Source organism: Rattus norvegicus, chromosome 19 (genome assembly GCF_036323735.1).
Source record: "Rattus norvegicus strain BN/NHsdMcwi chromosome 19, GRCr8, whole genome shotgun sequence".
Classification (NCBI taxonomy): Eukaryota; Metazoa; Chordata; class Mammalia; order Rodentia; family Muridae; genus Rattus; species Rattus norvegicus.
Window position 1 is genome coordinate 13,695,001 of NC_086037.1, and position 24,485 is coordinate 13,719,485.

The following is a 24,485-nucleotide window of genomic DNA, read 5'->3' on the forward strand; positions in this document are numbered from 1 at the left end:
AACTTTTTTCTAAATATTTATTATTATTATTATTATTATTATTATTATTATTAATTTATTTATTTATTTATTTTACAAAGTCAGAGCAATGCTATTTGGTGCTAAACCAAAATTTTGGTACCATGAAAGGGTTTCTGGCTACAATTCTTGTGACTGAAAGTCGAATTTTGTAACATCGCTTTTCACTCACTACTTGGGAATATTCTTAACAAATAAACAAGGTCTGTCAACCACTTTCCTGTGAGCATATGGACCGTGCAAATTGTACGTAGTGGGTTATAAAGAAAAGAAAGATGAGAATGTGAAAGAGAGTGGCGAAATGACAAGTTAGGAGGAGACAAGATACATTTTATGGATGTAAGAAAATCTCAAATAATAAAAATATATCATTTTAAAAGTTCAAAACAAAGTCAAAAAGCCCCTCCCTTTCTTTCTCAGTAGAAGTCCTTGGGCAGCCGTCATACTACGTCCTATAATAAAGAGATCCTGGTGAAAACCCAAAACATCGAAGGTCCCTGGGAGCGGGAGCTCCGTCTTTGGCTATGGAACGCAACCAGAATAGAACCTTTGGTTCTAGCCTAACTGTGTTGAGCAGAACAGAGACGGAACAGACATGCCTCAACGTCACAGTGGGAAGCATACATATTCCAGGGAACCTTCTGGCGGTTGCCACAGGAGTCTTGCCAAGCCTGGCAGCTCCTGGTGCCAGGAGGTCCTGGTCCTCAGGGGTGCTGCAGCAAGGTCCTGCTGCCCCCACAGAGAAGTAGGCTAGTGAATCCACAGTGTTGTGAGGAGTGAGAGAAGGGGGCACTAATGGGGCCTGGCAGGGCAGCTATGATTGGGAGAGTGCCCTGGGGGCGGAGCTAGGCAGACAACAAGGGTGGGTTGGGCGACTCCACAACCACTAAAGAGGATTGAAGGTTCTCTAGCTGCAGAAGGTGACCCTGAGCCTGAAGCTAAGGTGAGCGTGGTTCTGGGGCTTTGGAGTTCTCTTGGGTGAGGGTAAAGAGAAATTGGAAAAAAAAAAGTATATTTTCATTCTCCGGATAAAATAGTATTTTACACAGTAGAATATCCCATAAAATGTTTGGACTACATTTCAAAGCGATAGAAAATAGAATAATGTCTGGCCTTTTCAGTGTTTTTGTTCTGGGCACTCTTGTATGTGTTAAGTAGGCAGCTGGCCTCACATTGATCTAGGTACTCAAAAGGTCGCGGCGCACGTGGGTGGGGCTTAAAGCTGAGACAGTCGCTGCTGTGCTGCCACCCCAGGGAGTCTCACAAGGTGCCCGTTGCTGATTTGGAATGCGCATGTGCAGTGAGGAAGCATTGAGAACAGTGAAGGCAACTCTGAAATAAAACCCTGCAATAGGGCAGTCAAATGGCGGATGAGACCGCTTCATAAAAATTTTAAACATTTGGGGAGGGGACAATTATCGGTGATATTTAGTGATCAGAAACGGGATTTAAATAGCTTAATCCTAAAACTAGTGTGCATACTAGTTAGTTCCCAGAGATTAGCAGTGCTCTTAGTATCTGATCTTTACTATCCCACTATATATCCTACTATCCCCCCCCTCACACATATATATTTATTACTTAGATCTGTCTTGTAGGTTAGTAAACTGAAGTTCAGAGAAAGGGTTTTGCCAGGGTCACACTGCTTATTGATGGCAGAACCAAGACGTGATCTTAACAGACCTCCCCATTATCCAGTGTTTCCCCTCTTCGTTACAACTCAGTGTGGTTGCCCAAGAGTGGTTTCGAGATGATCTTCATTTTAAATCTGCAGAAGAGGCAACCTCCATGCCAGTGGCTTGAGAAGAACGCAGCATTTGATAATAATGCACTTGAGAGGTAGTGGTGAGAGGAATACAGTACTTGGAGAGCTGTTTCCCCCATCTCTTGGAAGGATTAGTCATTTGTTTACTTTGTCAGTTCACCTCATGCCCTTTTAGAGTCACGACCCTTTAGAGAAATGAGCAGTCCTGTTTCTGCAGAAGGAACTTGTGCTCTGACTACCAGCTACTTACCGCCAACCCTATCCCTCAAGGCATCAGGTCTTTAGAAACAGTGAAGGCTTAGATTCTAAATATTTTAGGTTTACAGCCATATGGTTTTCGGACACAAGGACTCAACTTTGCTCTTCTGTCTTTGTTGGGAGATGGATGTTTTTTGAGGAAAGAGAGATTTATTCAGTTAAGCCGTAAACTGATCCATATAGCACGGTGTTAGTGTTTGAATTAGGTCCCCTTGGCTGTATCATAACATTGTAGAGAAATAAAAGAATTCTAGGCAATGTGTGAACGAATGGTGTATGGCTGAATCCCTGGGAACAAAGCCGAGCGGATTGGGCCCCCTGACTTGGTTCTCATTTGCCAATTCCTGTTTTGGACTGTGGAGTAATTTCTAGCTCACTTTCCTTGGCCGTGGCTGACATGTGTTAAGGTATGTTCTCTGTGTCAGATCCTTCGCAAACATCATGCATGTGAGCACAGGGGGCTTTGGAGACTCCATTATTAAATAACATGGTCAGAAACTAGGTTGTTTGTAAATTTGTCACTACTATTTTATTTTGAATTTTTTTGTCTACAGAAACACTTGGGAAGTTATCTCTTACCAGCTCTGTTACCCTTAATTGCATTTTGAGTCTTCGGTTTTGCTGAGTCCCCACGTATTTAAATTTAGATGAAAAAAATCATGATTATTTTTCCTGGGAGGCTAAGCATGTACTCATTGATACTAATGTAAGATCATGGTTTCTGTTTAAAATCAGGAACATAAAAAGCCTAATGATCCTGAAGAATCCTCAAGAACAATACAAGATTTCACAACATAAGTGTTTTGGGAAACACTCGCCAAAGCTCTAGTGGGAAATACAGTCTCTCCCTCCCCCTCCCCCTCCCTCTCCCCCTCCCCCTCTCTCTCCCCTTTCTCCGTCCTCCCCTTCCTCGATCTCCTTCTCTCTTCCCTCTCTCCTTCTCCCCCTCCCCCTCCCCCTTTCCTCCCTCCTCCCCCTCCCCCCCCTCCCTCCTCCTCCCTTTCCCCTGTCTCTCCCTCTCACTCCCCCTCTCCCCTCTCTCTCCCTCTCCCCCTCCCCCTCCAGTATGCAGGCACCAGCTGAAAGCAGGAGATCAGATCAGATCAAAGGATGTAATTCTAGGGACACAGCTGATGTATATTCTGACTCTTTGGTATTTGTTTTTACTAAAAAAAGTTGTCAGATCCAATTTCTGGCGAGTCTACAGTGTTAATTATGAAGAAAATATAGGAGGGCATCAGTAGAAAAGTTGCATGTAATCAGATATATTTTCTTTTGAGTTAGCGTTTTAACTTTTATCATGAAAGGAACTTAGCTGCATTGTGTAAAATGTAGTTTGAAGGGACAGTTACTAGGTTAAAGAGTTTACAGAATTCTCATAAAAAAACTGATATAATTACACAGAATGAAGAATTAGTTTGGCCATTGTAACATTTCTGTTTCAGAATTTATAAAAATGATTTTACTTTTTTATAGGTTATGTAGATGTTAATGCAGTTGCTGATATTAAAGGAGAGCGTTTTCGCACATATCATGACTTCACTGAAGTTAATATAATTTCTGGTGACCCTAAAAATACAGAACAAGAGAATGCTAGCGATGAAGGGAATCAGGAGGCTATTTACACCCGGGTTTCTCATCAGCAGCACTATTAATGCACTGGACTAGGTTGTTCACTGTTGGGAGGTACATGGTGCTGGGGAGTGCGAGGATGGAGCAGTCCTGGGCACTGAAGAATATTTAGCAGTATCTATGGTTTCTGCACGTGAAGTTCCTTCCGTGTTGGATGTAGTGTGTTTGTAAATGTCTTCGTATGTTGGAAAACTGCTACTCTAGGGATGGCTTGGTGGGAGTCATCTTTGATTAAGACACTGGGGCTTGGTGCAACCCTCTTGCTATTAAATAACGTTGATCCTGTGCCTGCTTTCAAAGAACTAAGAAGTTTTTCATTTAGTAGCCTAGTTAGGTCTGGTATGTTGGAAGTAAGAGAAGGCAAAGAATGAAGTTATGAATATAATTCAAAGCCTCCATAGATAACACTGGCAGATTTTTAAAAAATGCATTTCTGGGGCTGCCATTTTGTTCTACGATCCTTTCTAGTCTTTCTTTTTCTAAGATCAGCAGCACTAAGAAAATCAATAAACATATCACTTAATTTTATTGACTACATTTACACATAAACACTCTCAGGTGTGCATATGCGCAGCCATGCACATGCTCACACGTGTACACACTCACAGTGAGACAGGGTGTTGCTGTATTTCCCAGGTTGTCTTGCGCTCATGGGCTCAGTGCTTTTGCTGCAGTACCCTGAAGCTGGGTTTTAGGTGTGTGTCCCTCTGTTATACTAGTTTGTTTGTTTGTTCACATGACTTTCTCAATGAAGCGTACTGTGTTGATTCTGATAGGAGCATTTAGTGTTCCAACATTCTGTGACAAAATTCACGGACAATCATCAATATCTGGTCCCTTTTGGCTATACCACTGAAGAGATGAACACATCCTTAGCGTGGGCTCCTTTCTAAGTCTGTATCTGTTCTCTATGAGGAGATATTTCCTTGAGGCTCTGTTTTCTATCTGGCATAGTCACAAAGCAGACTTATATTACTCTCTTCCTTAAATTTATTTATCCTATTAATTAATTAATATGATTAAATTAATCCTATTCAAACCTCTCAAAATGTATGTTTGGTTCTTTTAAGAAATGTCCCAGTGAAGACTGTTCTTTGATGGCAATATAATTCTCTCAGGCAATGATAAATTCCATGTTCTCTTTGTTTTTCTGGGGGATACAACACACACACACACACACACACACACACACACACACACAAATCATACATATTGACTCACCCCAGAAAGAAAACCCGTGAGATATCAAAATAATGATCTCACAACAGCCATCTGGGCAATCAACTGTAGTCTCCTGTCAGTCTTCTCCCCTGAGTTGTTCATTCCTTTTTATACTGCTGGGGGTGGGGGGGCCCTCAAATATCTTCCAAGTGTTTCTTCTCCCAAACGTGGGAGGTTTTATTTACCTCCTGAGTCATATGAGCTTCTCTCCTACAGGGAATATTTCAAATTGGGGGGAAAGTGTCATATGAAACTCTGTGTGTGTGTGTGTGTGTGTGTGTGTGTGTGTGTGTGTGTGTGTGTGTGTTTAGACAAGAAAGGGCATGGGCAACAAAGAACTTGGAGTTTCCTACAGTGGGAAGAAATTGACCTTCACCAATTTGGAGGACGGACATCAGTGAGGGAAAGAAGGCCTTAGCAGAGAAAAGCAAAAGGCAGATGGTTGAGCCCTGGCATACTAAACCAAGTGACTTTAATTTTTATCCCAAGGACAATGGAAAGGGTATAAACCGATCAGACTTTATAGAAATCATCAACAAGAGTCTATTTCCACAACTATACACGGTGTCAAGTACTTTGGCTTCTTGATCACAAAACTGTTCTTCATAGTGACACAGGGTGGTGGCAGAGATAGCCTGACAATAAAAGACAAACAGAGTGACCTGTGGGAGAAGAACTAACACACAAGGACAGCGAGGCATTGCTACTTTCTAAATGTATCTGTGGAATTACGCTGTGCCAACATACAGATCAACGTCAAGTGATAATTTCACACAAGAGAGTAAATACTTGCTTCAGAAACGAACAGTCGGGAACAGAATGTAGGAGTCTGACCAGATCTTTCAGGCGAGAGAGAAAAGACAGTTTCTAAATTCAACTTAGCTGGTGACCAAATTAACTCCTATTAGCATTTGAAGAAATATCCTTAGCCCTAACTGGAGCATGCACATTTGCAAAAACAGCCTCAGTGTTGGAGAAATCTGCTGCTGCTTCAGCTCTCGTTGTGTTGATGGAACACTCTGTCCCCGTTACGGTGCCTCCACTCCCTCAACGAAACAGGAAGACTAGAACGGCGCAACTGGGAAACCGACAAAGCCGAGTTGTCCCGACTTCTCTAGCTTAGCCTTTGAATTGTCAGCTTACCCAGGAACTGGGATATATTTAACACAGGAGGAGTCTGTAGTGCTATCCTTGAAATGTAGGATGCTTATTACTTTTTCCAGATTTAATTAAACATATGCTTGTGTGCGATAGGAAGACATTGTGGCCAGTGAATCAGAGGATGACGAAAGTAATATTATGGTGTGCTTTGAGGTAAAACCAAAACTTACGTGAAAGAACAGGATCTGACAGTAATGCCTGTCACTCTGAAGCTTTTTTCAAAAGTTGCCATATATATGTATATATATGAATATATACAAGAATATATACAAGAAGGGGTTGGGGATTTAGCTCAGTGGTAGAGCGCTTGCCTAGCAAGTGCAAGGCCCTGGGTTCGGTCCCCAGCTCCGAAAAAAAGAAAAAAGAAAAAAAAAAGAAGAAAAAAAAGAATATATACAAGAATACATATATATGTATATATGTATATGTGTATATATATATTCTTTTCTTATACAATACATCTCAACTGCAGGCTCTCCTCCCTCCCCTCCTCCAAAACCCCTGCCTCCCCTCTTTCCCATATCCACTGCTCCTTTGTTTCTTTTTAGAAAACAGCTGGCCTCCAGTAATACCCCTGAACTTAGTATAACAAGATGCAGTTAGACTAGGCACATATCTATCCTCACATCAAGGCTGGATGAGGCCACCCAGTAGAAAGTAAGTCCTAAGGTTTGACTTCTCTCTCTTGTCCCTTCATACAGATGAACAGTAAGTTGAGAAAATTATTAACAGTAAATCCAACTTCGTACCTCCCATGGAGGTATTGGACAAAATTCATTTCCTGTCAGGAAGAAATAAGAATCTAGTATTTGTTCATATTACCTCCCAGACTTTGAAAAGCAGGCCACTTTTATTGTAACCGAGAGAAATTATCCCTTTCAGGACTATTTTTGGACCTGTATACAGTTAAAGTGTTATTCAAAAGATCTAAAAATAAATGTTAAGTATTTGTCATAATAACAGGCAGTGTGGTAGAAGGCGATTTTCCTTTTATGTAAAAATATAAAGCCTTGCTGATTTCCTTGCTTTAATCTTGCTTTCCAAGTGTGAGCTTTTTTTTTGTCTCCACAAATGTTCATATTTTATTTTCCTGTTTTGGAGAGGAAGGGGCGGTTGTTAGCTCACCATTGGAATGCTCGGCAATGTGGCATTTCTTTTGACACTGTTTCTTGAAAAAAGAAAACAGGTAAAGCTTCTGCATATAACGTAGACTAAAGAGAGCATAAGTATAAACATTGCAAGGTAGAAATATTATAATAGTTTACCTGAGAACTGCATTAAAACAAGAGTAGAAGCATTGCCCATGAAAAAGCCTTGTCTTCCAGTGTTGACGAATGTCTGGAAAAAGAATGCTGGGCATAAAAGGGACTATGTTGGTAGACAGTTTGTGTTTAGATTAACTGTGATTTCTAGAGAAAGAAATACGCATTGTAGATGAAGATCTGGTTTATTACTCATGTTTTTTAAAAAACTCCTACTTAGTAGTTTCTATATCCTGCAAGCTGTTTTTAAACTAAAAATTATTACACTTACTATTCATCATTTATTCATTTTATTATGTGCATCAAAGTCAGAGGATACCTTGCAGGAGTTGGTTCTCCCTTTCACCATGGGTGTTCTAGGGATAAAGCTCAGGTCCCTGGGCTTGGCAGTCGGTGCTCATATTAAATGAGCCACTCCCAGCCCCAGTTGCTTGCTTATAAGAGAAACATTTCCAGTCTTTTTCCTGGCTTCCCAAACTGAAATGCTCCAGTGGTCTCCAGTGTCTGCTGGTAGTCCTGGTAGACTGTGACTGTTGACTCTCGGGCTCTAATGTTAGATAACTTTTTCACATGGTCAGGTGGAAATGTTTGCCGTCTGCCATTTCACTTGGCTTAGGATGCTCCGCCGTGAACGTTAGATTTCATCCCCCTGCCCCAGTTCTTTATTTCTCTAACTTAATCACATTTTCGCACAGTGAGTGCTGGACTAGCCTCCTTTGTATTTTAGACTCAATCCTTACCTCTCGGGATCATCTTCACTCCTCTGGCATATGGAGGCCTAGTTAAAGGAGCCCATCTTTGTGGACATTGCCGAGATTGTGCTCTGTGGGGACACTGGGAGGAAACAGTTGAGTGCAGAAGGTTTACGGATGTGTGTTCACGGGAGATAGTTCTCTAGTGACAGACAAACGGCAGACTAGAGCTAGGAGACTCTTACCTGAAATAGGATAGAAATGGAGGTCTCTCTACCTATGCTGTAGGATGCTGTGGTTATTAGGAGGGGCCTAAGGGATCGTCGCAATTTGAAGCATACGCTTCAGGCATTTGTTTTCAGTGTTAGCAGTGTGTTATCTTTTCACGCCTCCTAGGTGTGGCTTTGACCTAGGACAAGGCCCTTCTCTGTGGCATTAGTCAGGGACTTTGCAATGAGCCATAAACTAGTGAAGGGATCAGATGAGTTCGTGCATTGGCCTTAAAATTGCAGATTTTTAATTTTCTAGAAAAGAGTAGGCCTTACAAGCATTATAAACCACCCACTAGGGCATCAAACACTGTCACAATTCTAACTAATCCCTTGGGGCCTTGGTTGGAAACCATTTATGATCACTGGGTTAAAAGACTGCTTATATCTACTATGGCTTTAAGGCTTGTGGATGAACGGGTGCATTGTGGGTCAGAATAGCAAACCTGGCCTGGCTCAGATAATACTGAATCTAAATACTTATATGCAACCACTACTGCAAAGGATGTGGAGGATATTTAGAATGTTGCCCTCTGTTGCCCTGTAAAGCAGTTGAACCAGTTTATATTTTCATTAGCCATCTAACAGCCACGGGCTTTTAAAGTCTGCTAATTTGAATCTCTGTGAATTTTTACTGATGTTGTGGATGAGGCCCGAGAAGACAGGTAAAGAAGTGGGGCTTGTATAACCTAGGCTATGCTGCCATGCATGTTTTTATCCGGGTTTCTCCAGTGCCTCTAGAGATCTCCGAGAACAAAGGAGAGAGCTGGACACTTTATAATTCACATTTAAGAAAAACTAGAGTACTTAAGAAAGTGATTACTGAGAAGAACGTGGAAATATTTTAAGTTTTGACTGTGCAATTTAAACTCTCTTGGAGGTAACTCTCTTACTCCAATTTAACAAATTTAGATTAGTTCAACTCTGTCCTTTTAATATCTACTAATGGTTCAAAAAGGAATATCTGCTGTTAATTTAATCCTGTTCCCAAGGGCCAGCTGTCGATAGGATTGGCAGCTTCCCAGAAGAAAGAGTGGGCACGGAGACAAAAATAACCAACAAGTTTTCAGTGTGTGCGTTCCAAGAACAGGATGGGAGACTTGAAAATTAATTGTATAAAGTATCCAGATATTATGTATGGACCAAAATGTGGCCCACACCATTTGTTGTTAATTTGGGATCTTTCACTTTTCTTTCTTTTTTTTGTTTATAATCATAATTTGTTCAGTAATAATGTGTCATCACAGTTTGGTATATATAGAGACCATGATATTTTATATGTTTTTAGGAATAGCTAATTTAATAGTACACATAAGGATAGCTAAAGCTATCCTCAACAATAAAAGGACTTCAGGGGGAATCACTATCCCTGAACTCAAGCAGTATTACAGAGCAATAGTGATAAAAACTGCATGGTATTGGTACAGAGACAGACAGATAGACCAATGGAATAGAATTGAAGACCCAGAAATGAACCCACACACCTATGGTCACTTGATTTTTGACAAAGGAGCCAAAACCATCCAATGGAAAAAAGATAGCATTTTCAGCAAATGGTGCTGGTTCAACTGGAGGGCAACATGTAGAAGAATGCAGATCGATCCATCCTTATCACCCTGTACAAAGCTTAAGTCCAAGTGGATCAAGGACCTCCACATCAAACCAGACACACTCAAACTAATAGAAGAAAAACTAGGGAAGCATCTGGAACACATGGGCACTGGAAAAAATTTCCTGAACAAAACACCAATGGCTTATGCTCTAAGATCAAGAATCGACAAATGGGATCTCATAAAACTGCAAAGCTTCTGTAAGGCAAAGGACACTGTGGTTAGGACAAAACGGCAACCAACAGATTGGGAAAAGATCTTTACCAATCCTACAACAGATAGAGGCCTTATTTCCAAAATATACAAAGAACTCAAGAAGTTAGACCGCAGGGAAACAAATAACCCTATTAAAAAATGGGGTTCAGAGCTAAACAAAGAATTCACAGCTGAGGAATGCCGAATGGCTGAGAAACACCTAAAGAAATGTTCAACATCTTTAGTCATAAGGGAAATGCAAATCAAAACAACCCTGAGATTTCACCTCACACCAGTGCGATTGGCTAAGATCAAAAACTCAGGTGACAGCAGATGCTGGCGAGGATGTGGAGAAAGAGGAACACTCCTCCATTGTTGGTGGGATTGCAGACTGGTAAAACCATTCTGGAAATCAGTCTGGAGGTTCCTCAGAAAATTGGACATTGAACTGCCTGAGGATCCAGCTATACCTCTCTTGGGCATATACCCAAAAGATGCCTCAACATATAAAAGAGACACGTGCTCCACTATGTTCATCGCAGCCTTATTTATAATAGCCAGAAAATGGAAAGAACCCAGATGCCCTTCAACAGAGGAATGGATACAGAAAATGTGGTACATCTACACAATGGAATATTACTCAGCTATCAAAAACAACGAGTTTATGAAATTCGTAGGCAAATGGTTGGAACTGGAAAATATCATCCTGAGTGAGCTAACCCAATCACAGAAAGACATACATGGTATGCACTCATTGATAAGTGGCTATTAGCCCAAATGCTTGAATTACCCTAGATCCCTAGAACAAACGAAACTCAAGACGGATGATCAAAATGTGAATGCTTCACTCCTTCTTTAAATGAGGAAAAAGAATACCCTTGGCAGGGAAGGGAGAGGCAAAGATTAAAACAGAGACTGAAGGAACACCCATTCAGAGCCTGCCCCACATGTGGCCCATACATATACAGCCACCCAATTAGACAAGATGGATGAAGCAAAGAAGTGCAGACCGACAGGAGCCGGATGTAGATCGCTCCTGAGAGACACAGCCAGAATACAGCAAATATAGAGGCGAATGCCAGCAGCAAACCACTGAACTGAGAATAGGTCCCCTATTGAAGGAATCAGAGAAAGAACTGGAAGAGCTTGAAGGGGCTCGAGACCCCATATGTACAACAATGTCAAGCAACCAGAGCTTCCAGGGACTAAGCCACTACCTAAAGACTATACATGGACTGACCCTGGACTCTGACCCCATAGGTAGCAATGAATATCCTAGTAAGAGCACCAGTGGAAGGGGAAGCCCTGGGTCCTGCTAAGACTGAACCCCCAGTGAACTAGTCTATGGGGGGAGGGCGGCAATGGGGGGAGGGTTGGGAGGGGAACACCCATAAGGAAGGGGAGGGGGGAGGGGGATGTTTGCCCGGAAACCGGGAAAGGGAATAACACTTGAAATGTATATAAGAAATACTCAAGTTAATAAAAAAAAAAAAAAAATCTTACCAGCTAAGACTGCTGCTAGTACCATGTGGCTATTATCAAGTAGCAATGATTTATTCTAAGTAATAATCATCTTGAACTGCTCTGTTATGGCAATTTGGAAAGAACTTAATAAAACACAACTGATCAAACCTAAAAAAAAAAAAAAAAAAAAAAAAGATATTAACTCTGAGCTACCCATGCTTTTTCAAACAGAAATTGTCCTATGCAACCACTTATACTTTAATGAGAACCAGGTCATGTATTTTTGTATTTTAATAATAAATTTTAGAAACAACTAATTATTTTAGATATGAACAAACAATACTGAAAATATTGGTGTATCTTTCTATAACAGCAGACATAAAATCAACATTGTTTTATAAAAACAAATACTCTCCCTTATAGTTATTCATGAGCTTATTAAAAAGATGAACATTTTTATGTTTTAATACAAAGTCTTTCGCAGTTTCATGTAATTATTAGAAAGATAAAAGGAGGCTCATTGACAAAAGAAAAATAACCATGTTCATTTTAATGGACTCTTCCAATTTTTCACTTTTTACCACAGTACTTTACCTTTAGATTTGTGTGCATGTGTGTGTGTGTGTGTGTGTTTGGGTGTGTATGTGTTTGTATGTGTGTGTGTATGTGTGTATGTGTGTGTTTGTGTTTGTGTGTGTATGTATGTGTGTGTATGTGTGTATATGTGTGTGTTTGTATGTGAGTGAGTATGTGTGTGTATGTGTTTGTGTGTGTGTATGTATGTGTGTGTGTTTGTGTGTGTGTGAGTGTGTATATGTGTATGTATGTGTGTGTGTTTGTGTGTATGTGTGTGTTTGTGTGTGTGTGTGTGTGTGTGTGTGTGTGTGTAAGTGCAGGTGTCTGAGGAGGTCAGGGAACCTTGGAATCCTGCGAAAAGAACTCAGGTTCTCTATAAGAGCAATATATGCTCTTAATCATTGAGCAATCTTTCCAATCCTTCTTATGGATTTCAGATATTTCTGTTTTTTAAGCATAGTATATTGAAAAGTGTGAAAATAAGTTGTATAATGCTATAAATTATTTTGTTCTGTTATAGCACCAAAGTAAACCATCAAGAACAATGTTTTAAATACTGACACACTATCTTCTTAAGAATGAGAATAATATTTCACGATGCTTAAATGACATAATTTGATCCATACATAAGTTGCTTAAAAGCTGTCGTTATTTTAAATAAATTTTCAATAAATAACTTGCTTACAACTCATTGAGTGTTGTCAAATTAGTTTCTTAGATATATCCTTGTGCTGGAATGGCCGTTTGGAAGCAAACCTATTTTGAATTTGAGGCATATTTTCAGAAAATTTGTACCAATTTGCACTCTCTAATAGTGACGTGAGGGAATCAACTACATCCTTTTAGGTATTAATAATATCAATACTTGACCAGCAGATGAAAATCTGTTTTAATCTTTTGATCATTAGTGAGACTGGAAATTTTCATTAGTATTTGCATTGTTTTGTGAGTTATGGGTCTTTTGGTAGTTTAAAAAACTAGATTGTTCCTTTTTAATAAAAATAGATTCAAAAGGACATGGCAGTGATTAAATATATTAGTCCTGTATATTACACATACATTTTCTTGACTTTATTTATGGTATACTTTCCTAGATTAAAAATCATAATTTAAAGTATTCAAGTTTTAAGTATTTTCTTGTGTGATTTCTGATCTTTAGGTCAACCTTAGACTGATCACAATATAAAAATATCCTGATTAAAAATGCTACCTTTTTCTCTTTTTTTTTCTCTCAAATAGAAAGTCTTTCATATTGTGTTTTCTTTAGCTCTCCCGAGGGGGAAGAAGAAAGATCACCAATGGCAGAAGGCCGTGGCAGCATAGGCGCAGAAAGAGCTTGTTTTGTGCTCAGGAGAGAACACGGCATCTCAGCCTCCTGGTTTTAGGTACTCTATGTGTTCACGGAAGTTTCTCTAGTAATGAAGTTCAGAGATGGTCCCTGGAAGTCTAGTTCTCGATATCAGATATTTATTCAAAAAATTATATTTTTGTGGAGTTGGCTTCTTGTACAGAATAAGAAGTCTGGTATCTATGTTAGGTTTTGTCTACTTGACAAAGAGTTACCTGCAACCCCAGTTGAGGAATTACATCTATCAGATTGGTCTGTGGGGTTAGTGTTTGATTACTGATTGATGTGGGAGGGCCTCGCCTACTGTGGGTGGTGTCACTCCCTAGGTAGGTTGTACCCTGGGTTTGTATAAGAAAGAACACTGAGCAATCAACCGGATGTAAGCCACTAAGCAGCTTCCCTCCGCTGGTCTCTGCTTCTAGCTTCCACATTGGCTTTCATCCAGGATGCACAATAGCCTGTAGACCAAAACACTCCCTTTCTCTCCAAATTGGTTTTTGTCAAGGTGCTAATCACAGTGAGAGAGGAGAATGAGGACAGTATCTTTCCAAAGGAAGGGTGATTATATGAATTATGTTTATTTTATAACTTACTCCCTTCACTTATTTGAAGTTATTTCATCTTCACTTAGATCTTCATTATTTTAAAATCTTTCTTGTTTTATTTAGTATTTATTTATTTATTATTCATTCTTCTCTCATACATTACACCCCAGCCACAATTTCCCTTTTTATCCTTCTCCAATCTCATCTCCCTAACCTCCTCTCTCCCCAGATGCACCCCTCTCCAACTCCCCTCAGAAAAGAGCAGGCCTCTCAGGGACATCAACCAAACACGTAATACAACTAGGTACATACCGTCACATCAAGGCTGGACAAGGCAGTCCAGTAGGAAGAAAAGAGTCCCATAAGTAGGCAAGAGAATCAGAGAAAGCCCCTGCTACCATTGTTAGGATTCCCACAAGAACACCAAGTTACTCAGCCGTTGTTAACATGTCTGCAGAGGACTGAGGTCAGACTCCTACAGGCTCCCTAATCTCTTTGAGAGCCCATGACTCCTGCTCAGTTGATTTTGTGTTCTCCTGGTACATCCCTGACCACTCTGGTTCCTCCAGTCTTTCCTCTTTCCCCTCAGCAGGACTCCTGGAGCTTCACCTAATTGTTTGGCTGTGTTGCATCGATCTGTGTTACCCAGTGGCTGGGTAACGTCTCTCTGCTCTCTTTGGTGAAGATCCTGCCATACTTCAGTCTCAGAACATTCTGTTGGCGGGACAAACTGTAGGTCAAAGTCTTGTGGCTGGGTTGGTGTCCCAATCCCTCCACTTGAGGCCTTGCCTGGTTACAGAAGACGGCCAGTCAGGTCAAGTTACTCTTTAGAGTTCCATGGAGTTTGCATAGTACCTCACCCCTGAAATGGTCTCTAATTCAGTCTTTCCTCCCAGTATTTTTCTCCCTACTCCCAACCTGATCAACCCAGTCCACCCTTGGAATCTATTCGATTTCCCTTTCCCAGGGAGATCCTTGCATCCTTCTTCTTACTTAGCCTTTCTAGGTCCTAAAGTTCACTTATAAATGAGTACATACCATGTTTGTCTTTCAGGGTCTCACTTGCCTCACTTAGGGTAATTTTTTCTATTCCTATCAATTTACCTGAAACTTTGATGATGCATTCTTTTTAACAGCTGAGTAATACTCCATTGTGTAAACATACTGTGTTTTCTTTATCCATTCTTCAGTTGAGGGACATCTAGGTTGTTTCCACATTCTGTCTGTTATGAATAAAGCTTCTTTGAATGGAGTTGAGCAAGTGTCCTTATGTTGGGATAGAGTTTGGGTATATGCCCAGGAGTGGTATGGCTGGTTCTTGAGGTAGATCGATATCCAATTATCTGAGAAACCACCATATTGAGCTCCAAAGTGTCTGTGAAAGTTTGCACTCCCACCAGCAATGGAGAAATGTTCTCCTTGTTCCACATCCTCACCAGTATGAACTCTCGCTTGCGTTTTTGATCTCAGTTATTCTGACAGGTAGAAGACAGAGTCTGAGTCATTTTGCTTTGCATTTCCCTGGTGGCTAAGTAAGATGTTGAATGTTTCTTTGTTTCTCAGCCATTTGGTAAGTGGTATCTATCAAAGATTATCCATTTATTTTCCATTTTCCATTTTGTGCAGTTCAGGTTTTTGAAGTAAAATGTAATGATTTTTTTTTATTTTCTTAGTGCCTGTTGTTATGTCCCCCTTTTAACACCTGATTTTGTTAATTTGGATATTCTCTGTGTTTTACTTAGCTTGGATGAGGGTTTGTCAATATTGTTCCTTTTTTTTTGCAAATAACCAACTCTTTGTTTCATTGATTATTTGTATTGTTTTTGTTTCTATTTTATTGATTTCAGCTCTGACTCCTACCATCGACTCCTCTTGGGAGTGTTTGTTTCTTTTTATTCTAGTGCTTTGGGATGTGCTAGTATCAGATTTCTCAAATTTCTTTATGTAGGCACTTAGTGCTATGAACTTTCCTCTTAGCACTGCTTTTATCATTTTCCATCAGTGTAGGTATATTGTGTGTTAATTTACATTGAATTCTAGTAAGTCTTTAAGATCTTTCTTTATTTCTGTTTTGATCCTGAAGTTGATCTGTAGGGAATTGCTCAGTTTCCATGAGTTTGTCAGCTTTCTTTAGTTTCTGTTGTTGTTGATACCCAGGTTTAATCTGTGGTGTTCTGATAGGATACAGGGGGTTAGTTTACTTTTCTTATATTTGTTGATACTTGCTTTGTGACTGAGTGTGTGGTCAATTTTTGAGAATGTTCTGTGAGTCGCTGAGAACAAACAAATATTCTTTTGTGTTTGAGTGAAATCTTCTGTAGATATCTGTTAGGTACTTGATTCATGTTATCTATTAGTTCCATTATTTCTCAGTTCAGTTTTCATCTGAATGGCCAGTGCATTGGTGAGAGTAGAGTACTGAAATCTTCCACTATTAATGCGTGGGGTTTGATGTATGATTTAAGCTTGAATAATACTTCTTTTACAAGTGTTTGACTTTGAATTAGGGTATAGATAATAAGAACTGAATTGTTATTTTGGTGAATTTTCCCTTTGTTGAGTATGGAATGTCCTTAGCCATCTCTTTTGATTAATTTTGGTGTGAGTCTATTTTGTTAGATATTAAAATAGTTATGCCAGATTATTTCTTGTGTCCATTTGCTTGGAAAATAATTTTACAAGCCTTTACTCTGAAGTTTATCGCTGATGTTGAGGTATGTTTCTGGTATGCAGCAGAAGGATAAATCTTGTTTTCATTTTGTTAGTCCATTTTGTTAGCCTGAGTCTTCTTATGGAGAAGTTAGTCCATTGATATTGAGAGATGTAAATGACCAATGATCCTTAATTCCTGTTATTATTGTTTGTTGTCGTTTGTGGTTCTCTCTCTCTCTCTCTCTCTCTCTCTCTCTCTCTGTGTGTGTGTGTGTGTGTGTGTGTGTGCTTTTCTTCTTTGGGTTTTGCTGGTGTGAGATCATTTACTGCCTATGGTTTTACCTGCCTGTGTAGTTAATGTCCTTTGGTCACATTTTCCTTCTAGTACTTTCTGTAGGGCTGTATTTGTGGATAGACATTGTTTACTTTTGACTTTGTTTCATCTATGGTGATTGAAAGTTTTTCTGGGTATAGCATTCTGGGCTGGCATTCATGATCCCTTAGAGTCTCCAAGACATCTGACCAGCTCCTTCTGGCTTTTAGCATCTCAGTTGAGGTGTCTCGTATTCTTCTAATATTACCACAATAATGGTAATAATATTGCAGCTTTTAATATTTTTCTTTGTTCTGTATATTTAGTGTTTTGATTATTATGTGGTGTGAGGACTTTCTTTTCTGGTCCAATCTACTAGGGGTACTGTAAGCTTCTTGTACCTTCAGAGGCATGTCCTTCTTTGGGTTAGGAAAATTTTCTTCTATGATTTTGTTAAAATTTCTGGGTTTTGAGCTGGGATTCTTTTCCTTCTATTCCTATTATTCTTATGTTTAGTCTCTTCATAAGGGTCCTAGATTTCTTGGAGGTTTTATGTTAGAAATTTTTTAGATTTAATATTTTCTTTGACTGATGAATCTAGCCATTCTAGTATATCCTTAACACCTGAGATTCTTTTTTCTGTTTCTTGTATTCTGTTGATGATGCTTGCATTTGTAGTTCCTGTTTGCTTGCTTACATTTCCCATTCCCAGAATTCCCTCAGTTTGTTTCTCTATTGCTTCTGTATCCATTTCCAGGTCTTGAATAGTTTTCTTCCCTTGCTTGTTTTTTTTTTTCCCCTTGGCTTTCTTGTCATTCTGTAAGGGATTTATTGATTTCCTCCATTTTTTTTGTCTTTTCCTTGATTTCCTTAAGGACTTAAACATTTTTCTTTAAGGAATTCTGTCATCTTCATAAAGTTGGTTTTAAGTTTTTTTTTTTTTTTTTTTTTTTTTTTTTTTTTTTTTTTTGTGCTTTGGCTGCACTAACCAAGTCTTGCTGTCATAGGGTAGCCTCATGGTGCCATGTTGCCCCGGTTGTGCTCTTTCACTGGTGTTTAGGCATCTGTGTTTGGGATGATTATAGCTCTAGGTGTTGATTTCTCAGTTTGTCTTTGTGATGGATGTTTTATTCCTTAGGTTCTGGTTCTTTGTTGGTCTTCTGGTCTTTGCGGACTGGATTTCTGGTGACCGGTATGACCTCTCATCTAGTAGGGAGTCTCTTGGCCTTTGGTGCAGCAGGGGGTCTCTGTTCTTCTGACTACCGAGTCCTGCACCTGAGCGTCTGCTGGAATTGTAGGCAGGAACCTAGCTGCAGGGAGAGCAGTGAGGTGGGTAGAAGGGGCCTGGCCTTGGGGTGGGTAGTTAGTGGGGGTGGGTGGAATGGCTCTTTGGGAACTGAATCTAGGGTGTTAGTTTGGCTGGCAAGCAGGTCAGTCACCTGTCCTTTTGACCAAAGTGACCTGAGCAACAGGAGTCTTCAAGTATTAGGGTATTTCTTGATTTTTAAAAATTATCATATCTATCTATCTATCTATCTATCTATCTATCTATCTATCTATATCTATATATATCGAATGACAAGAAAGATTAATAATTTTGTCCATATGGGGGCAATGCCAGTGTTTCAATGCTAGTCTAGCATCTAGGACTCACTGTGGCAGAGCTTGCTCTATGTCCTTCCCTGTCCATTGTTGACAGTGTTTTGATTCTAGGCCACTGCTAAGCTCCATGCTTTCTATTTTCTGCTCATAATCTGAAAAAAATTCTCCAACACTTTAACCCATGTTTCTAGAAGGTACAGAGCGAGATTACTAATGGATAACAAACATGATTGCTGTGTCTGACACAGTACTTTCTGTCCCCATTAAACACTTAAGATCTTGAATAGACTGATATTTTATCCAGCAGTCAACCCAGCATTGTCACTTTGGACTGTGTTTGGCACTCCTGTCAAGGGGTTTGAGGTACTGGCCTACTCAAAGGTGGCTGTCTTTTGGTATGGATATCCTTATAATCTGTTTTATTAAAAGTTTAGTTAATTGGGGTTGGGGATTTAGCTCAGTGGTAGAGCGCTTGCCTAGCAAGCACAAGGCCCTGGGTTCGGTCCTCAGTTCTGGAAAAAAGAAAAAGAAGGAAAAAAAAAAAGAAAACAAAAAGTTTAGTAATTAATGACATGAACCCTTTTGTGTGTGTCTCAAATCCCTTGCATATATCGATACATACAATAAAGAGAAGAAAGAGTTTAAGATCTGTATTTTATAGCTGAAAAAAAAAAACCAAACTGAAATAAACAAGAACACACCCAGAGACTTTTAATTGCTATTCAACCCACCTAAAGTTCTACACTCAGAAAGGCTCTTTTATTTAAAATTTTTAATTGATGTTGATTTGATTCTTATAAGCAAAATATAAACTATGTAGCTCAGGCTAGACTTGAGCTTCTGATCCTCCTGCCTGCTTCTTCAATGCTGGGTTTACTGTCGTGTGTGACTTTTGTCCATTCTCCAGAAAAGATCTTACACCAGTATTTCAATTAAGGTGTTTTATTTTATTTTAACTTTTAAGATACTGAAAATTTCAATTCTAGTCATCTAGGTAATTGACTTTTTGGTTTAAGAACAATACCTACTTAAATATTGAAAAGCATTTTTTCTTCATTTTCACTCCAAACTCAATAGCCAACATGAAAGTTTGTGAATAGCTCCTGCATCATTAAATCAATTCATTCCCTCTATTTTGTGTTCTTTAAGAGTTTTATGGTATTCCCAGTTCAGCTTTGAAAGCCCCGAGAAGTTTTCAGCATCTTGCGTCCAGTTCTCATTCTTGGAAAGCTCAGAGGCAGCCAGGCTTTCCCGACTGATGAAAAGCAACACAAAGCTTAGAAGCCCTCTAACCTTACCTCAGCATGATGGCTTTCCTTCTTGCTTTATTACCTTTTTGACAGAGAATCCAACTACAAGAAAAGGGCATTTAAGAGATAAAGTCATTGCTAAAGTGAATATTGCAGACTTCCTTTGGCTCTACCCAGATTTCTAGCCACACTTTCATTTCTAGAAAATCTCTAAGACTTTTAAGTCCTATATTCTTTGCTTTTCTACTAGTTTATTTTTCAAGTATTAGATGTTTATGGCTTTTGTAATAAGTTCTAGTGTCCAGAAAAACTACTATCTATCTATCTATCTATCTATCTATCTATCTATCTATCTATCTATCTATCTATCTATCTATCTAATGTTCATTCAGAAATCCAAGCTCTTGAAATTATTTTTTGAGAGTGATATAATGTTGAAAACTTATACATTGGGAGTGTTGGTGAATTATGATCAAGGTCATGGCAAACACATTGCTTTTCTAGTGGCTGCATAATTATGAGGTCTTTGATGATAAATCTGTACCCACTGAAAATGCATTTAACTTATGTTGGTGATTTTGATTTATTGACCTTACAACAGCCAAGGTGCCCATTTATTAGTGCTTGTTTTATATCTCAGTGGCTGGGGAGCTTGTACATTTGAGGCATAGCCTAAAGTTAGTCTAGCTGTGTCATATTTTATAGCGAGCATCTAATCAGGGAAGCACTTTTTTGATATTTCTATTGTGATATTATATTGCTTTTAATATAGAGCGAGCATGTGATTTTAATTTAGAGTTCCTCTTTTCATGAACAGTATTGTGGTTTCAAAGAACTGGAAAATACAATAGAAATATGAAAATTACTAGTGAGCAATCAGCTTCATTTAGGGGGACATAAGTTAAATAATTTAAATAAAAGCAACAAACAAACAGCGACAGAAAAGATGTATTCATTAGCTTCTTTCTGAGCTTTTCTTCAACATGGACAAATGCTCCTAATGAATTTTATTAAAATTATTCTTAGTTTTCACTATCTAGGGGAATCCTTCAGCGTTTCCCTGGAAGAGCCAAAGAAAAAACTTGAAAGTCTCTAACTAGAATGAGAGCTTAAGGAATGTGGGCTTCAAGTGCCAAGGTTTAGAATAATTTCCAGGGTTAAATTGACTACTAGAGGAAGTACACGTTAATCCAAGCTTTCCTTCTGGGTTATTGTAACTTGAAGCTCCATGGATTTGTTAGTGCTCTCAGCTTGGGTCCTAGGAGCCCTGATTTTCACAGTATTGTCAATTCCGGGGGCTGTTCTGTGTATTGTAGTGTAGTTAGTGTTATCTCTGGCCTGTGTCTATTATGTGCAGGTAGGACTACCACAACTGGGAGATGTTTCTAAGAGCTGGGGAGATAGCTCAGGAATATATATATATATATGAATGATATCTTTTGATGATTGTTATCCTTTGGGTCAAATGCTAATTTTGGAGCCAAGAGATAGCCAAGAGATAAATCAAATATAGATCAGATAAATTATCCATTCCATGAAAGTATTCTTAATTTCCTAAGTGAGCTGGAATAGAGGTAAATTTTTTTTTGGGGGGGGGGAGGGGAGATGATCATCCAAATCTAACACCTTTGGGAACGTGGTTGACATTTGCATTTAGTATGAAAAAGCTGTTATGAATTCCAAAAACCATACTAAGATGCCATAAGCCAGATCCTTTGAATGGTGAAGTGTAACGATTGCGCTATGTCCACCTTAAAGTAACTGCGCTATCCCTTTGATTGAGATAATTAGCCTGGTGTAAACTGCGTGGTTCGCTCAGAGCAGACTGCAAGCAATTATCACCAGATAAGAGATTATTCTAGACCTGCTTCCCACACAGCACGGCTAACTGTATGTTTTCCTGGGGGGGAAGTTAGCTACAAACTTCCACCATGATTTTTAATACGGCAGAGCATAGGGTGTAATTTACAATGAAATTATTTGACCAATGTGTGATGGGAATTTGTATTTTAATATTTTCTTTTTTTCTCATCCCACTTGGGATTTATTATACATTTCTTTTTTAAATTTATTTATTCACTTTCCATACCAATCATAGCCACCTTCCTTCCTCTCCTCCCAGCCCCACCTTCTCATCCCCGTTTTCCCAATTCCATTCTCAGAGAAGGAGCCCCCCTGGCACGTTTTCTCCCACTGAGACCAGACAGGGCAGCCCAGCTGGGGGAAAGGGATCTCAAGCCAGGCAACAGAATCTCAATCTTGCAACTTTAAAACATAAGTGTAGGTAGTGAGCAGAAGGTTTTATTTTGATGAGTATCAAAGAGCCTGACTTTTAAAGTGTAGGTGATAGCAGTTCACACTGAGGTCCTCGTGCCTCTGCAGCAAGCAAGCATTTGCCAGTTGAATAGTCTTCCCTGGGAAATAACTTTCCTTCCTTCCTTCCTTCCTTCCTTCCTCCCTTCCTCCCTTCCTTCCTCCTTCCTTCCCTCCCTCTTTCTTTCTCTCTCTCTCTCTCTTTCTTTCTCTTTCTTTCTTTCTTTCTTTCTTTCTTTCTTTCTTTCTTTCTTTCCTTCCTTCCTCCCTCCCTCTCTCTCCCTCTCCCTTCCTTCCTTCCTTCTTCCCTCTTTCTTTCTTTCTTTCTTTCTTTCTTTCTTTCTTTCTTTCTTTCTTTCTTTTTCTTCCTCCCTCCCTTCCTTCTTTTCTTTCTTTCTTTCTTTCTTTCTCTTTTTTCTTTCTTCTTTAGTTAAAAAGAAAGAAGATTAAAAAGTTATTGTTTGGGTTATAGATATCACAACTAAGAAGTATCTTCCTTCCCTTCCCTTCCCTTCCCTTCCCTTCCCTTCCCTTCCCTTCCCTTCCCTTCCCTTCCTTTCCTCTCCCTCTCCCTTCCCCCTCCCTTTCTTTCCTCTCCCTCTCCCTTCCCCCTCCCTTTCTTTCCTTTTTTTCTTTTTAAATGAAGGGTTATTTACTGAACACTCAGGGAGGCAGACAGATCAGGATCTGAACATATCCCCAAAGAGAGATTGTACAACACTTTAAAAAATATTTTTAATCATTTTTTTTTTTACAGTTCAGTTGTTATCCCCTTCGGGGTCCACGCTCTGACAGTTCCTCATCCCATTCCTCCTCCCCCATCTCCAAGAGGATGTCTCCAATTCACCTCCTACCCTCCCAGGCCTCCCTCCCTCTCTAGGGCCTCAAGTCTCTCTAGGGTAAGGTGCATCTTGTCTCACTGAGGCCAGACCAGGCAGTCCTCTGCTGTATATGTGTCAGGGACCTCATATCAGCTAGTGAATGCTGCCTGGTTGGTGGCTCAGTGTCTGAAAGATCTCAGGGGTCTATGTTAGTTGAGATTGCTGGTCTCCCCATGGGGTTGCCCTCCTCCTCAGCTTCTTCCAACCTTTCCCTATTCAACCACGGGGGTCCCTGTCTTCTGTCCATTGGTTGGGTATAAGCATCTGCCTGTAACTCTTTCAGCTGCTTGTTGGGCCTCTTGGAGGTTAGCCATGCTAGGCTTTGTCTATAAGCACACCATAGCATCAGTAATAGTGTTAGGCTTTGGAGCCTCCCCTTGAGCTGAATCTCAATTTAGGCCTGCAACTAGACCTCCTTTCCCTTGTGATAGCCAGAAGCTGGAAACAACCCAGATATCTTACAACAGAAGACTGGCTATAGAAAATGTAGTTCATTTACACAATGGAATACTATTCAGCTGTTAAGAATGAGGACATCAATGAGCTTTGCAGGCAAATAGAACTAGAAAATATCATCCTGAATGAGGCAACTCAAACCCAAAAGGACATGCATGGTATCTTCTCTTTGTTTCTTATTGAGATAAGGTTTCTCTTTGTATCCTGACTGTCAGAGATCTAACTGCCTCTGTCTCCTGAGTGTTGGGATTCTTTAATCCCATGTATGTACCACCATGCTTAACAGAGAAGCCTCTCTGGTTTAGTAACTTTTAACCCCCCCACTCCCTTTCCATGCAAAATTTGAAAATTAGGATTAATATAAAATTTTAACACAGAGAAGTTTACCAAGAGCTAAGTATATATTTTATGATATTTTCATATCATATTAACGATATGAAATATTTATTAGAAGCTAAGTGTAGTCACACATTTCTAAGAAACAGTTTACAGCATTGAGATAGTAATGCCGTTGACTGACAACCAGGGTTAAAATTTTAATTAAACAGTACAAGGGCAGTGGCTTTTATTATTACCAGATAGGAGTGCCTTGTCACCTGGGGAGGGCAAAATTTGTAAGTAGCTAGAGCAGAGGGTCTGCCTTAATTTCTGTCAGAAAGAAAGGCAAACAAAGTCATTCGGGAGGCAGAGGCAGGCAGATCTCTGTGAGTTCGAGGGCTGCCTACTCTATATAGTAAGTTCCAGGACAGCCAAGATTTCATAGTGAGAGCTGGCCTCAAAAAATCAAGACCAAGACCTACTCCCTGCACCACCTCCCCCTGACAAAAATCTGACCCAACCATAACCTAACCAAACCAAAAGGCAGAGAGAGGCTGGAGAGAAATCAGTGGTTAAGATCACTTGTTGCTCTTGTAGATAGATGACTTGGGTTCACATGGCAATGTATAAACATCTATGACTCTGGTTCTAGGGAAACTATGCCCTCCTCTTGCCCATTCTGGC

The 24,485-nt window shown here is 39.7% G+C and overlaps 1 protein-coding gene and 1 non-coding gene across 13 annotated transcripts in view; one reads left to right on the forward strand and one right to left on the reverse strand.

Annotated features, from left to right (window-relative positions):
* The first annotated feature begins 625 nt into the window (after window positions 1-625).
* The window catches only part of LOC134483112 (IQ domain-containing protein M-like), a 220,896-nt gene continuing 197,036 nt past the window's right edge, over window positions 626-24,485 (forward strand). For 2 of the 12 annotated variants that reach the window (XR_010060048.1, XM_063278351.1), the window contains exons 1-2: window positions 627-961; window positions 13,391-13,508. The gene's annotated coding sequence lies outside the window, so the exon portion shown is untranslated. Of the gene's footprint in view, window positions 962-13,390; window positions 13,509-24,485 lie in introns of all 12 variants that reach the window. The other 10 variants (XM_063278343.1, XM_063278348.1, XM_063278339.1 and 7 more) reach the window with 8 other exon arrangements.
* LOC134483735 (small nucleolar RNA U3) lies at window positions 13,371-13,578 on the reverse strand. Its single transcript, XR_010060616.1, has one exon. It is a non-coding gene; the product is annotated as a small nucleolar RNA U3 (small nucleolar RNA).